Source organism: Hyla sarda, chromosome 3, assembly GCF_029499605.1.
Source record: "Hyla sarda isolate aHylSar1 chromosome 3, aHylSar1.hap1, whole genome shotgun sequence".
Lineage (NCBI taxonomy): Eukaryota > Metazoa > Chordata > Amphibia > Anura > Hylidae > Hyla > Hyla sarda.
The window spans coordinates 67,719,177-67,733,062 of record NC_079191.1 but is presented as its reverse complement, the minus strand read 5'-3'; the positions used below and the strand labels follow the sequence as shown (position 1 = coordinate 67,733,062).

Below are 13,886 nucleotides of genomic sequence, written 5' to 3'. Positions count from 1 at the left end.
ATCTGTAAAAATCCAGCAGAATGTTAAGGTTACCCAATAATATGTCCATCACATGATCAGGGCTGATTTTTATCCTCTGGAACAATAAAAGTTCCTGTGAAAAATGTACATTAAATTAATATCACAGGTAAGTGCTAAATTCATAGGCAGGCATGAAGGCATGAATCATTGGAAGGCCAAGTTCGGCCATATACAAATCTAGGTGAGTCCAGTCATCCTGTTTTCCATGTTGCTGACCATGCCCAGGTATTTATGTCTTTCCTATTACAAGTCGATGTCTTCTGGTACATTTCCCATATCTTAGGCTGATTGTAACACATAATACCAGTAAGAGTGCAGGATTCTAGTAAGATTATGAAGGGGGGAGTATGCTGTAACTAATAATTCTCTGAGAATATTTTGGATGGATACAGCATTGCCTTACAGAATTTCACACATAGATGTAGGTTTGTATGGAGAAGCTAATCGTGATGAAAGAAGCTTTGATGGAATGAGAGTTAATAGCCAATGTGTTCCCTGGTAAATACTGATCCATAATAGCCTTGGTCAGTTCTATAACTAAAATAAACATGGTGTATTTTTGTATCACCTGGTAATGTTTGTGGCAGCGAAGTGGTAGAGAACGTAACATTTGGCCACCACAAGAGTTCTTTATGTAAGGAATCCACACAAATCGTAGACTTTTCACAACATCAAACAGCTGCTTTCATGTTTATATGTGAAGGGACCTGGAAGGGGAGAAGAGTCTGCATGCTACACTTTGATTCGCAAGGAACTGAAGCCAATTCATTAACTAGTAAAGTTAAAGAGTTTCTATGTAAAGCAGTCAAGGAGATCGTGTCTCAAGGGATCAGAGATATTTCCTCTTTTGGTTTTACCCATTGGTCAGTGCATATGTACAATAAGAAAAGGGAAAATGCAAACAGGTCCACCTAGTTTTGTTGGTTCACAACCTTCTTACCCCATTTCATGAATCAAGACCTAATACTGTCTTGTAGAACATTGTAGGATGAAGAAGATGGAGGCCTTGGGCAGCTTCACAAAACCATGAGGAAGGGTGATGCGGAGAATCTTAGCTTGTCCTAAACCTTCTTTCTCCCACATCCATTTGTCCTATATATTCTTTCTCATTTGGGACTAATATTCAGATATTAGCTAGGACCACCCAATTGTTTCAGTAGTTAGCTATCTCTAGATACTTGTATTTGCCAGTTTCCTGCCATGACCTTTTGATATTTGGTGTATACCTCCAAACAACAATGGTGGAAGGACATATGGTGACCTAATGGCAACCCATTTTAATCAAGCAGAAAATTTAAATGTTCAACCCACAGATAGGAAATGTTATGTATGGGAATATTGCAATACTAGGGTATATTGTGATGTATATTATTGAGGAGACCACCAACTGGAGTATGGAGTGTTGCAAGACATACAATGCTTCTTGGGAAAAAATATGCAAACAGCACTCCTCCCAAAAGAACTTGCCTTACAGTGCCACCTACTGGAGGTAGCTTCCCATTAATTGGTTGACCCTTAAAGGGGTACTCCGCTGCTCAGTGTTTGGAACAAACGAGCCGGGAGCTCATGATGTCACACCCCGCCCCCTCGTTGCAAGTCTATGGGAGGGGGCATGGTGGTTGTCATGCCCCCTCCCAAAGACTTGCATTAAGGGGGCGGGTGTGACATCATGAGGGGGGGGGGCTATGACGTCACAAGCTCCCGGGGCACTAGCTCCACAGTTTGTTCCAAAGGCTGAGCAGTGGAGTACCCCTTTAAAGGATCTTAAAACATGATTGGTTATGTTATGGTTGTGTTAGTTCGTTTATGAAGCTATAATGTTAAATGGAGGTAATCATAACATTGCAGTATCCAAGTACCATCTTCCAGCTGCTGAAGTATATAGTTGTTGCATTGTTGAGGAATTAGGGAGTTGCAGAATTAGCAAGGGTTAAACTTTTCTCTTTGCTGTCACCATTGGTACACATCTATCATACATGCATACATATACTGCACATCAGTCATACACACATCCATCATACAGAGGTAGACTGTACCAGTCAGATCAGTCAGACACTGTGTATAACTGATGTACCGTGTACCTATGATGGAGGTTTGACTGACATCCATGTACAGGCTCCTGGTATAGCAGTTATGATGGAGCCTCTATGGCCGTGCATCCCCCACCCGGTCTCTGCATCCCCGATCTCCTCACCCTCCTTACCTGCTTATAATCGTTGTCCTGGCAGCAGGGCGTATGTGATTGTGGCCGCCATGACAGGAGATTAGCGCCATGTGTGCCGAGACAGGAGATCAGTATCACAGGTGCCATGACAAAAGATCATCTTTGCAGCCATCTAGACAATAGATCAGCGCCATCAGATTCTGGAAATGTAGCAGAGTTGGAGGCAACACTTACAGCTTCCATTTCTCCACCCTTAAGCCCCCACCCAAACCCCTTCTTCCCCTGTGGCAAGGTATGCACACCCACTTGGCACAGGCAGTTGCAGAAAGCACTAAAATGGACAACAGTGAATTATTTAGGCACCATTTCTGCCGCCCGCCCCCCTTATTTACCGTCCTAGGCCTTGTTGGCCTAATTGTAAATACCCTACTGGCAACATACCCAGGGAACCTCTTCAGGGGGCATACAAACAGACAAGAGACTCTCTCATTGCTATTAAGCACAACCACACTCTGGGACAAGACAATTTGATTTCTGTGATCTTTGGGTTGATTCCAAACACCATATTTGCTCATACTAATACAGATTTTCCTGTACTTGTTCCCTCAGGCATCAGGCCTGCGTGTGATTGCAAACTTTGCTTAGCTCCACCTCTGCCTTTACTATTCTATATTATATTATAATATATATATATATATATATGTATATATATAAATATGTTTATATATTTATATATATATGTACACTAGCTGAATACCCGGCATTGCCCGGTTTTTCCTTCCTAATCCTTGATGGGGAGGAAAATAAACAAAGGAGGAAGCTTTTGACTTCATATCACGTCCCCATATCCCAACCTCCTATCCCGACCTCCTATCCCGAACTCCTATCCCAACCTCCTTACCCGTCCTTCTATCTTGACCTGCTATCTCAACCTTCTATCTCAACCTCCTATCCTGACCTCCTATCCCGTTCTCCTATCTCGACCTCCTATCCCGACCTCCTATATCGACCTCCTATCCTGACCTCCTATCCCGACCTCCTATCCCGTCCTCATATCTAGTCCTCCTATCTCGACCTCCTATCACGACCTCCTATCCTGACCTCCTATCCCGTCCTCCTATCTCGACCTCCTATCCAGTCCTCCTATCCTGTCCTCCTATCCTGATCTCCTATCCCGTCCTCCTATCCCGACCTCCTATCTCGACCTCCTATCGCCCTCCTCCTATCCCCTCCTCCTATCCCATCCTCCTATCCCGACCTCCTATCCCGACCTCCTATCCCGTCCTCATATCTCGACCTCCTATCCCGACCCGTGATATGTGTACCAGGTATTGAAATATCTCCAGCCGTACGGAAGTTATGTGGGAACAAACATTTCCCATTGATTTGAATGGGACTTTGAACAAAAACCCCGACCCTCTCAAATGGGGGTAGTTAAGGGTTAAATTAACTATTACTATATTTTAAGTGGACATATAAGTAACATGTGACCAAGTATTATCAAAATATCTCCAGCCGTTTGGAAGTTATGCTGTAACATGTATTTCCCATTGACTTATATGGGACTTTAAACATAAACCCCGCCCCTGGCAAATGGGGGTGAGTAAGGGTTAAATTACCTATCCTTTGTTTGTTGTTGACATATAAGTAACATGTGTGCCAAGTTTCATGTTAATATCTTTAGCCGTTTGGACGTGATGCTGGAACATACACACATACATACACACATACATACACAAACACGTTGAGTTTTATCTATCTACTAGCTGAGTACCCGGCGTTGCCCGGTTTTTCTTTCCTCATCCTTGTTGGGGAGGAAAATCAACAAAGGAGGAAGCTTTTGACTTCAAATCCCATCCCCATATATTGTTGTCCTATCCTGACCTCCTATCCCGTCCTCCTATCCTATCCTCATACCCCGACCTCCTATCCAGTCCTCCTATCCTGTCCTCCTATCCTGTCCTCCTATCCCGTCCTCCTATCCCGTCCTCCTATCCCATCCTCCTAACTCATCCTCCTATCTCGACCTCCTATCTCGACCTCCTATCTCGACCTCCTATCCCGACCTCCTATCCCGTCCTCCTATCCCGTCCTCCTATCCAGTCCTCCTATCCTATCCTCCTATCTCGACCTCCTATCCCGACCTCCTATCTCGACCTCCTATCCCGTCCTCCTATCCCGACCTCCTATCCCATCCTCCTATCTCAACCTCCTACCCCGTTTTTCTATCTCGACCTCCTATCCTGACCTCCTATCCCGACCTCCTATCCCAACCTCCTATCTCATCCTCCTATCTCGACCTCCTATCCCATCCTCCTATCCCATCCTCCTATCCCGACCTCTTATACCGACCCCCTATCTCGTTCTTCTAACCCGCCCTTCTATCCCGTCCTCCTATCCCGTCCTCCTATCTCGACCTCCTATCCCGTCCTCCTATCCCGACCTCCTATCCCGTCCTCCTATCTCAACCCCCTATCCCGTCCTCCTATCTCCACCTCCTATCCTGACCTCCTATCCCAACCTCCTATTTCAACCTCCTATCCCGTCCTCCTATCTCGACTTCCTATCGCGACCTCCTATCCCAACCTCCTATCCCCTCCGCCTATCCCGTCCTCATATCCCGACCTCCTAACTCGACCTCCTATCCCGACCATCCCGTCCTCCTCACTCGACCTCCTATCCCGACCTCCAATCCCAACCAGTAATATGTGCACCAGGTATTGAAATATCTCCAGCCGTACAGAAGTTATGTGGGAACATACATTTTCCATTGATTTGCAGGGACTTTAAACAAAAACCCCGACCCTCACAATTGGGGGTAGTTAAGGGTTAAATTAACTATTCTATATTTTAAGTGGACATATAAGTAACATGTGACCAAGTATTATCGAAATATCTCCAGCCATACGGAAGTTATGCTTTAACATATATTTCCCATAGACTTGTTTGGGACTTTAAACATAAACCCCGCCCCTGGCAAATGGGGGTGAGTAAGGGTTAAATCACCTATCCTATGTTTGTTGTTGACATATAAGTAACATGTGTGCCAAGTTTCATGTTAATATCTTTAGCCGTTTGGAAGTTTTTGTGGAACATACACACATACATATATACATACATACACACACACACACACACGTTGAGTTTTATATATATACATACAGTGGGAATCAAAAGTTTGGCCACCCCAGGTAAAAATTTGTATTAATGTGCATAAAGAAGCCAAGGAAAGATGGAAAAATCTCCAAAAGACATCACATTACAGATTAGACATTCTTATAATATGTCAACAAAAGTTAGATTTTATTTCCATCATTTACACTTTCAAAATAACAGAAAACAAAAAAATGGCATCTGCAAAAGTTTGGGCACCCTGCAGAGTTAATATCTTGTACTGCCCCCTTTGGCAAGTATCACAGCTTGTAAATGCTTTTTGTAGCCACCAAAGAGTCTTTCAATTCTTGTTTGAGGTATCTTTGACCATTCTTCCTTGCAAAAGTCTTCCAGTTCTTTGAGATTTCTGGGCTATCTGTCATGCACTGCTCTTTTAAGGTCTATCCATAGATTTTCAATTATGTTGAGGTCAGGAGATTGTGAAGGCCATGGCAAAACCTTCAGTTTACGCCTCTTGATGTAATCCCCTGTGGATTTTGAGGTGTGTTTTGGATCATTATCCATTTGTAGAAGCCATCCTCTTTTTAACTTCAGCTTTTTCACAGATGGCATCAAGTTAGCATCCAAAATTTTATTGAATCCATTTTTCCTTCTACTCGTGAGATGTTCCCTGTGCCACTGGCTGCAATACAACCCCCAAGCATGATTGATCCACCCCCATGCTTAACAGTTGGACAGAGGTTATTTTCATTATATTCTGTTCCCCTTCTTCTCCAAACGTACCTTTGCTCATTCCGGCCAAAAAGTTCAATTTTAACCTCATCGGTCCACAGAACTTGTTTCCAAAATGCATCAGGCTTGTCTATATGTTCATTTGCAAAGTTCAAACGCCGATTTTTGTGGTGAGAACGTAGAAAAGGTTTTCTTCTGATGACTCTTCCATGAAGACCACATTTGTACAAGTATCTCTTTATAGTGGAACAGTGTACCACAACTCCAGTGTCTGACAGATCTTTCTGGAGGGATGGTGCAGTCAAACGTGGGTTTTGAATTGTTTTTCTCCCAATCCTGCGAGCGGTTCTGTCTAAGATTTTTCTTGGTCTTCCAGATCTTGCTTTAACTTCCACTGTTCCTGATGACTGCCATTTCTTAATTACATTCCGAACAGAGGATATTTACACCTGAAAACCTTTTGCTATCTTCTTAAAGCCTTCTCCAGCTTTGTGAGCGTCAACTATTTTCAGTTTCAGATTTCTAGACAACTGCTTAGAAGAACCCATGGTGCTGATTGTTGGGGCAAGGTCAGATGAGTCTGGGCATTCAAAACCTTTGGGATTGACATCACCTGGTCTTCCCAGATGATGATTGAGAACAATCCATGACACTGGCAGGTCTCAGCTTTGCAAAGGGGCAGTGCATGCTATAAATTCTTCAGGGTGCCCAAACTTTTGCAGGTGCCATTTTTTTGTTTTCTGTTATTTTGAAAGTGTAAATGATTGAAATAAAATCTAACTTTTGTTGACATATTATAAGAATGTCTAATCTGTAATCTGATGCCTTTTGGAGATTTTTCCATCTTTCCTTGGCTTCTTTATGCACATTAATACACATTTTTACCTGGGTTGCCCAAACTTTTGATCCCCACTGTAAGTGAGTCCACCCCTCACATATATATTGTGATGACTCGCTTTTGCATATAGGTGCAGTTGCAGTATAGAGGCACGGAAACAGGCTTTTCATATCAAAGTTCAATGTTTTATTCACACTTGGCACACAGCAAACAGTCTTAAATGCCGAACAAAGGAAAAAGTAACAGAAAGTCCACCTGCGTTTCCTAGGTGTTTGTTCACACCTGAGTTCATGCCATGCGACATCAAGCAAGTCTTTTCCAGGCCTGCAGGCAGTCTGCTCACCAGCTTCCAAGCTCTCAGGGACAAACTGCACTCTCAGCTCTGTCTGGCAGTGTGAGATGCAACTAGCAAAATCCCCCCTCAGCTGGTGAGGCAGCCTAGCTTTAAGGCCAACAAAAGATGGCCTGGATTGTGAGGAATGGCCCCCACCCTACACTTGACCATTCCCAGTAAGAGCCGTCCCGGATTCGCCCTCCAGTCATACTACGGCCACAGTGTCAGTCTGCATCGCAGCACAGACACTGAATAAATACCGGCTCTTACTTCACCAAGGCCAGAAGCCTTGGTGACACATATCGCCCATCAACTACCATAGCTTTTACCTTCTCACAATATATATATATATATATATATATATATATATATATATACACACACATATACAGTATCTCCCATAAGTAACTCCACACCTTCCATTTTTGTTAATATTTTCTTATATCTTTTCATGTGACAACACTGATGGAATGACCCTCTGCTACAAAGTAAAGCAATGAGTGCACAGCCTGTATAACAGTGTTTAATATTGTGTCCCTTCAAAGTAACTCAAATCACAGCCATTAATGTCTAAACCTTGGCAACAAAACACTCTTAGGTGGAAATGTCCAAATTGGGCCCAAAGTGTCAAAATTTTGTGTGGCCACCATTATTTTCTAGCATTTCCTTAACCTCTTAAGGACGCAGGGTGTACCTGTACGTCCTGCGCCTGCTCCCTCGATATAACACAGAGTCACGCTATGAGCCTGGGTCATATCAGGTTAGTCCCAGTGGCTAATGTCCCGGTAGCTAATGTAACCCTTTAGACGCGGAGATCAAAGTTGATCGCCGCATCTAAAGTTAAAAAATATGTTTCCCAGCAGCTCAGTCCTGCACATCCGATCAGCGATTGATTGCTCTAAGCCTGAGATCCAGGCTTGAGCAATCAACCACTGAAAACATTGATCAATACAATGCTATGGCATGCAAAAACTGAAAAATGCTGAGTCCTTAAAGGGTTAAGCCTCTTGGGTATGGAGTTCACCAGAACTTCACAGGTTGGCACTGGAGTCCTCTTCCCCTCCTCCATGATGACATTACAGAACTGGTGAATGTTAGAGACCTTGTGTTCCCCACCTTCTGTTTGAGCATGCTCCACAGATGCTCAATAGAGTTTAGGTCTGGAAACATGCTTGGCCAGTCCATCACCTCATCAGCTTCTTTAGGAAGGCAGTGGTGGTCTTAAAGGTGTGTTTTGGGTCAGTATCATGTGAATACTGTCCTGTGGCCCAGTCTCTGAAGGGCGGGGTTCATGCTCTGCTTCATTATGTCACAATTCATGGTTTTCTCAATAAGTTGTAGCTCCCCAGTGCCAGCAGCACTCGTACAGGCCCAGACCATGACACTCTCACCACCATGATTGACTGTAGGAAAGGCATACTTGTCTTTGTACTCCTCACCTGGTTGCCGCTTGACAGCATCTGAACCAAATAAGTTTAACTTGGTCTTTTTTTTTAATGGCATAGATGTACTGTTTCTAAAAGCTGTGACAAAATTGAGGGATTGGGTGGGATTGGACACATGTAGCGGAAGTGGAACACACACCTTGCAGAAACGAGCAGGGCCGCCATCAGGGGGGTACTTTTTTATTTAATTTTTTTATTTCTTGTCAGTCAGTGAGTGGCTGTCACTCACTGACTGATGGGGGGGGGGGGGGGGGATAGCATCATTTTACACTGACTGACAGCCAATCAGTCACACTGTCCCGGCCACACATACGTCTGAGCCTGGCGGCCGCTGCCACTTTAGAGCAGCAGTGGTTGCTGGGAGTTACTAACATGCCCTGAAATCAGAGGAGAGAGGCACCCTGAAGAAGAGGTGGAGCGGAGTAGCAGCCAGGTGACCGACTGGCTGGCCAGGAAGGTAACCATAGCAGGCAGCCTTCAATGCTCCGATCAGTGCTCCTCCAGTCCAGGGGCCTATTGCTCTGACCCATTGGCCCCAGACCAGGAGGAGGAGCAGTGGTCGGAGCACAGACACAATGCTTCCAGCCATATACTGTGTATGGCTGGAGGCAGTATGTCTGTGGAGGCACATGGGGCCTATAATTACTAATGGGGTACAGGGGGCCTATAGCTACCTATGGGGGCACAAAAGGGGGCCTATAACTAACTATGGGGGCACAAAGGGGCCTATAACTATATACTACTGATGGCAGCCCTGGAAGCGGGCGGCAATGGTCAGAAATCTAGCAGGAACAGGAAGAAGCAGGATTAACAAAACAGTCCTGTGCAGGGCTCTACATAGCTTCTTCTTGGGTCAGTACAGCAGCTCTGATTTTTACCGCTAGTTTGGTTGAACAATGGAGAATAAACAGGATTCCACCTCTGGGCATTAGGGGCTGGATTACTAAAACATCAGGATCAAGAACACATTTATTTTATGTTTTAAGCGTTCCAATTTTTGGACAGGTAACATATCAATCTTATAGATAAAGGTCTGGCAGCTGTTTGGTAATGTTCAAATCGTGAGCGTTCTTCCTTATCTGCATTAATGTGGCAAGCAGGATGGTGCCTGTAATGGAAAAACTAATAAAGCCATTGCTATAACAACCAAACAACAAAGCTATCACATAAGGCAGAAAATGCTTCAAGTTTTGCACTTTGTTTTTAGCCTAAGAAGATTAATGCCATTATCATTAGCTGATCCAGCAACATGCTCACAATAGAAAGAACTGCTAGGGTGACACCGAAAATCACTAAAGAAGTGGAAATTATAAGATTTAATATAGACCCATAGGAACTGTACATAGACCATCCATATGCAATGCTGTGGACAATGTGCCTTTTTAATAGATTATACAGTTAGCAAACATAAAATAAGATTTTTGTTACACTTCCTTGATGTTTCATTTTTGCAAAATGAAGAAATAAAAAAGAAAATACACCTTTCCCAATCCTATGCAGCTGCCAGTCCGATGACTCCTGGTCCCTGCTGCTTCCTCTGAAGTGTTGTCACTGCAGGAGTAATCAGTGATTCAGTGGTTGGGAAACACTGTGCTAGACAAACATACAGGTAGCTCAGGCAAGGAAAGAGAGGTAACCTCTAGGTAATTGTACCTCCTGGGACAAGTTCAAGTGTCTTCAGTGTCCTGTATTTTATGTTTAAGTAAAGCCTGCTTGAAGCTAGACGCCAGCCCTGTTCAATTTGTATGTATCATACCACCTGAGACAGATCACGGCACTGTGAGTTTCCAGTTTTATTAAGCATTATCGATAACTCAGAGAAGAAAGCTGAACAAGGACCCCTCTGCTTACACTAACCCTTTCAGTGAGCTACGGTTGGAGTAAGTGCAGAGTAGCTAAATGTTCCAGCATGCAACACTTCTGAGGGTTGGGAATGCCACTTAGGCACTTTGCACAGGAGAATAAAAGCATTTCTATGTTATGGAAGCAAAGACAGATATATAAAAGGTACCATGTGTCTCCATGTAGAAACAGCTATCTAACAGTGTCAGCAGTTTAGAACTTTACTGCAGCTAATTAATTACTTAATTACTTCTAATTAAAAATCTTAATCCTTCCAGTATTTATCAGCTGCTGTATAATACATAGTAAGTTCTTTTATTTTTGAATTTCTTTTCTGTATGACCACAGTGCTCTCTGCTGACACCTCTGTCCATGTCAGGAACTGAGTAGGAGCAAATCCCCATAGCAAACATATCCTGCTCCGGACAGTTCCTAAAATGGACAGAGATGTCAGCAGAGAGCACTGTGGTCAGACAGAAAATAGATTCATCATACAAAAAAAAAAGAAAAAGTGGCAGTCCTACTAGGCTAGGAAGATAATTAGAATAAGTCAGAATATAAATAAGAAGAAAAGTAGTGTCTAAAACATAGATATAAATAAGATTACATTTATTAAATGGTACTGTGAGGTCTGAGGCAGGGCCCTTGCCGCAGACTACCCGCTAAAAATATTAGTAACATAACATTTAAAATATAAAACATGACGGTAAAATGATTTTGCACTTAGTGAATGGGACAATGGTAGGGGGTCTGTGTTTCTGTGCACGTGAAGAGCAGTTTTAATTGGACTAATCCGATGGAAAAGAGGGGTATGGGTTCCAGATAGATGGATTGGTATGTCCAATAAACTGTTTTTGGTAGCACTGGAGCCTCACGATTCCGAGCCCACTAAGATTACTTATGTGCGCAGTAGCGCTGAAGATATATCCTCTATACCCCGACGGCACAGGGACACAGTACAAGAGGGTAATAGATGAAAGTCAGGCACTTAGTGCCTCTTACTGGCTCCGGCGAAAAACAGTCATATGCGCATGGCAGCGCTTGTAGATCTTCCGGATCGGTGCCTCTCTGCCCCGGCAGCACAGTTAAGGTGTGAGAGAGATGAAAAGGTCCGGCACTGTTGAATAATGCCGGGTCCTCTGAGAAGGTAGTAGTAATCTGTAGCGTATGGCAGCGCTGGAGGTCCTTAGTATTAGATCCCTCTCTACCCCGACGGCGCAGGGAGAAGATGAGAGGGCAGTGGAAAACCAATACTGCAGTGGCAAAATGTCCCAATTAGTCCTGACTTCTCGTGCAACAGGCAGTCTTGGACCAAACGCGTTTCGGGGAGCCACCTCCCCTTTTTCAATGGTGGAGATGCAGATTCAAAAAGAAAAGAACATACTGTGGAACATACAGCAGCTGATTAGTGCTGGAAGGCTTAAGATTTTTTAATAGAAATAATTTACAAATCTGTTCAACTTTCTGGCAACAATTGATTTAATAAAAAATATTTTTCTGGGGAGTAACCCTTTAATATAAAAGGATGGCTTTAGAGACTTTTGATTAAATTGTTGTTTATGACTTTTACTTTATGTATTACAGAACCGTCCCTATTCTACTTCATAGAAAGGCGCCCTGTAAATTGTCTCCTTAGGCGGTGGAAACACGAGGCACACCCCTGGCTCTTTTCATTCATCATTAGCTTTTGCTGTGGTTGTCGAAACCCAGAATGCGGTGTTTTTGTATTACCATGTATTTTCTGATCTTTATGGATTATTAGATTTTCCCCTAGAATACTTCATTATTTATTATGTATCTGAAAACTGTGTACGGTAAATAACTTCTATTTCTATTAAAGCTCCATTCAGAAAAACGTTCTCCTAATCTGGACAGTCGGAAATCCCCTAAAGGATTAAACCTGCTTTAAGCCCCGTGTCTATTCATTCCAGGATTGCCCAACAAAAATTCCTGACTACAAACAATGCACGTACCTCTACCTGCCTTCATTCCTTGTCTAGAATTGTTTTCAATGGGTCCAGCCAATGATTTTTATTTCATGCTTCGCTACTTGATTCTACAGGGGTTTTGATCAAGTTTTCAACATTTGTGCCCCCATATTTGCACCCCTCAAGGTGCCATGAAATGGCATCCTGGGCACTGATTCCTTTATTATAGCTGCTTGAAGTAAAAAAGGTTGAAACCATTGTGGGCTGGAAATAATATTGTTGGACTTAGTTGGGAACTGTTATCCCAAACCACACAAAAAATTTAAGCTCCAGGCTTGGGAGAAAGAATTAATAACATATTTATATTCATTGTGTGTGTGTGTGTGTGTGTGTGTGTGTGTGTGTATATATATATATATATATATATATATATATAATTAGTAACAAATCGAGGTTTTGTATAACTGTGACAATAAACCCCCAGCCATAAGTGTTTGTTGCTGTTTATTTGGACCCTAGAAAGAGGTTATGGTCAGGTGGGCAATTTTGGACTTTCTAGATGTTTGGGTTGTACAGTAGATCTATAGTGGCATCAAAATGCAACCAAAATTGTTTTAACCCTGTTTACCAAAGGCCTTCATGGTATTTCATCCAGATATGTCTTAAAGGGGTATTCCAGGCTAAAACTTTTTTTTATATATCAACTGGCTCCGGAAAGTTAAACAGATTTGTAAATTACTTCTATTAAAAAATCTTAATCCTTCCAATAGTTATTAGCTTCTGAAGTTGAGTTGCTGTTTTCTATCTAAGGCTGGGTTCACACCACGTTTTCTTAAATACGGTTCCCGTATACGGTTGGGAGGAGGGGGGCGGTGCTTAATCGCGGCGCCCGCACTCAGCCGTATTCGGGAACCGTATTTAATGCAAGTCTAATAGCTGACCGGAGTGAACCGCAGCCTCCGGTCGGCTTTGTTTTCGGCCGTATGCAGTTTCCCGACCGCAGGCAAAAACGTGGTCGACCACATTTTTGCCTGCGCTCTGGAAACCGCATACGGCGGAAAACGAAGCCGACCGGAGGCTGCGGTTCACTCCGGTCAGCTCATAGACTTGCATTAAATACGGTTCCCGAATACGGCTGAGTGCGGGCGCCGCGATTAAGCACCGCCCCCCTCCTCCCAACCGTATACGGGAACCGTATTTAAGAAAACGTGGTGTGAACCCAGCCTAACTGCTTTCTGATGACTCACGTCCCAGGAGCTGTGCAGTTCCTATGGGGATATTCTCCCATCATGCACAGCTCTTGGGATGTGACATCATCCATTGAGCAGTTAGACAGAAAACTTCAGAAGCTAATAACTATTGGAAGGATTAAGATTTTTTAATAGAAGTAATTTACAAATCTGTTTAACTTTCCGGAGCCAGTTGATATATTCAAAAAAGTTTTTGCCTGGATAACCCATTTAAAAAT

At 43.2% G+C, this 13,886-nt stretch overlaps 1 long non-coding RNA gene across 1 annotated transcript in view; it reads right to left on the bottom strand.

Moving 5' to 3' along the window:
- Nucleotides 1–9,606: 9,606 nt before the first annotated feature.
- Nucleotides 9,607–13,886, bottom strand: part of LOC130361378 (uncharacterized) — an 81,791-nt gene continuing 77,511 nt past the window's right edge. Inside the window, exon 3 of the long non-coding RNA XR_008890987.1 lies at nt 9,607–9,756. This is a non-coding gene — a long non-coding RNA (uncharacterized LOC130361378). The remainder of the gene's footprint in view (nt 9,757–13,886) is intronic.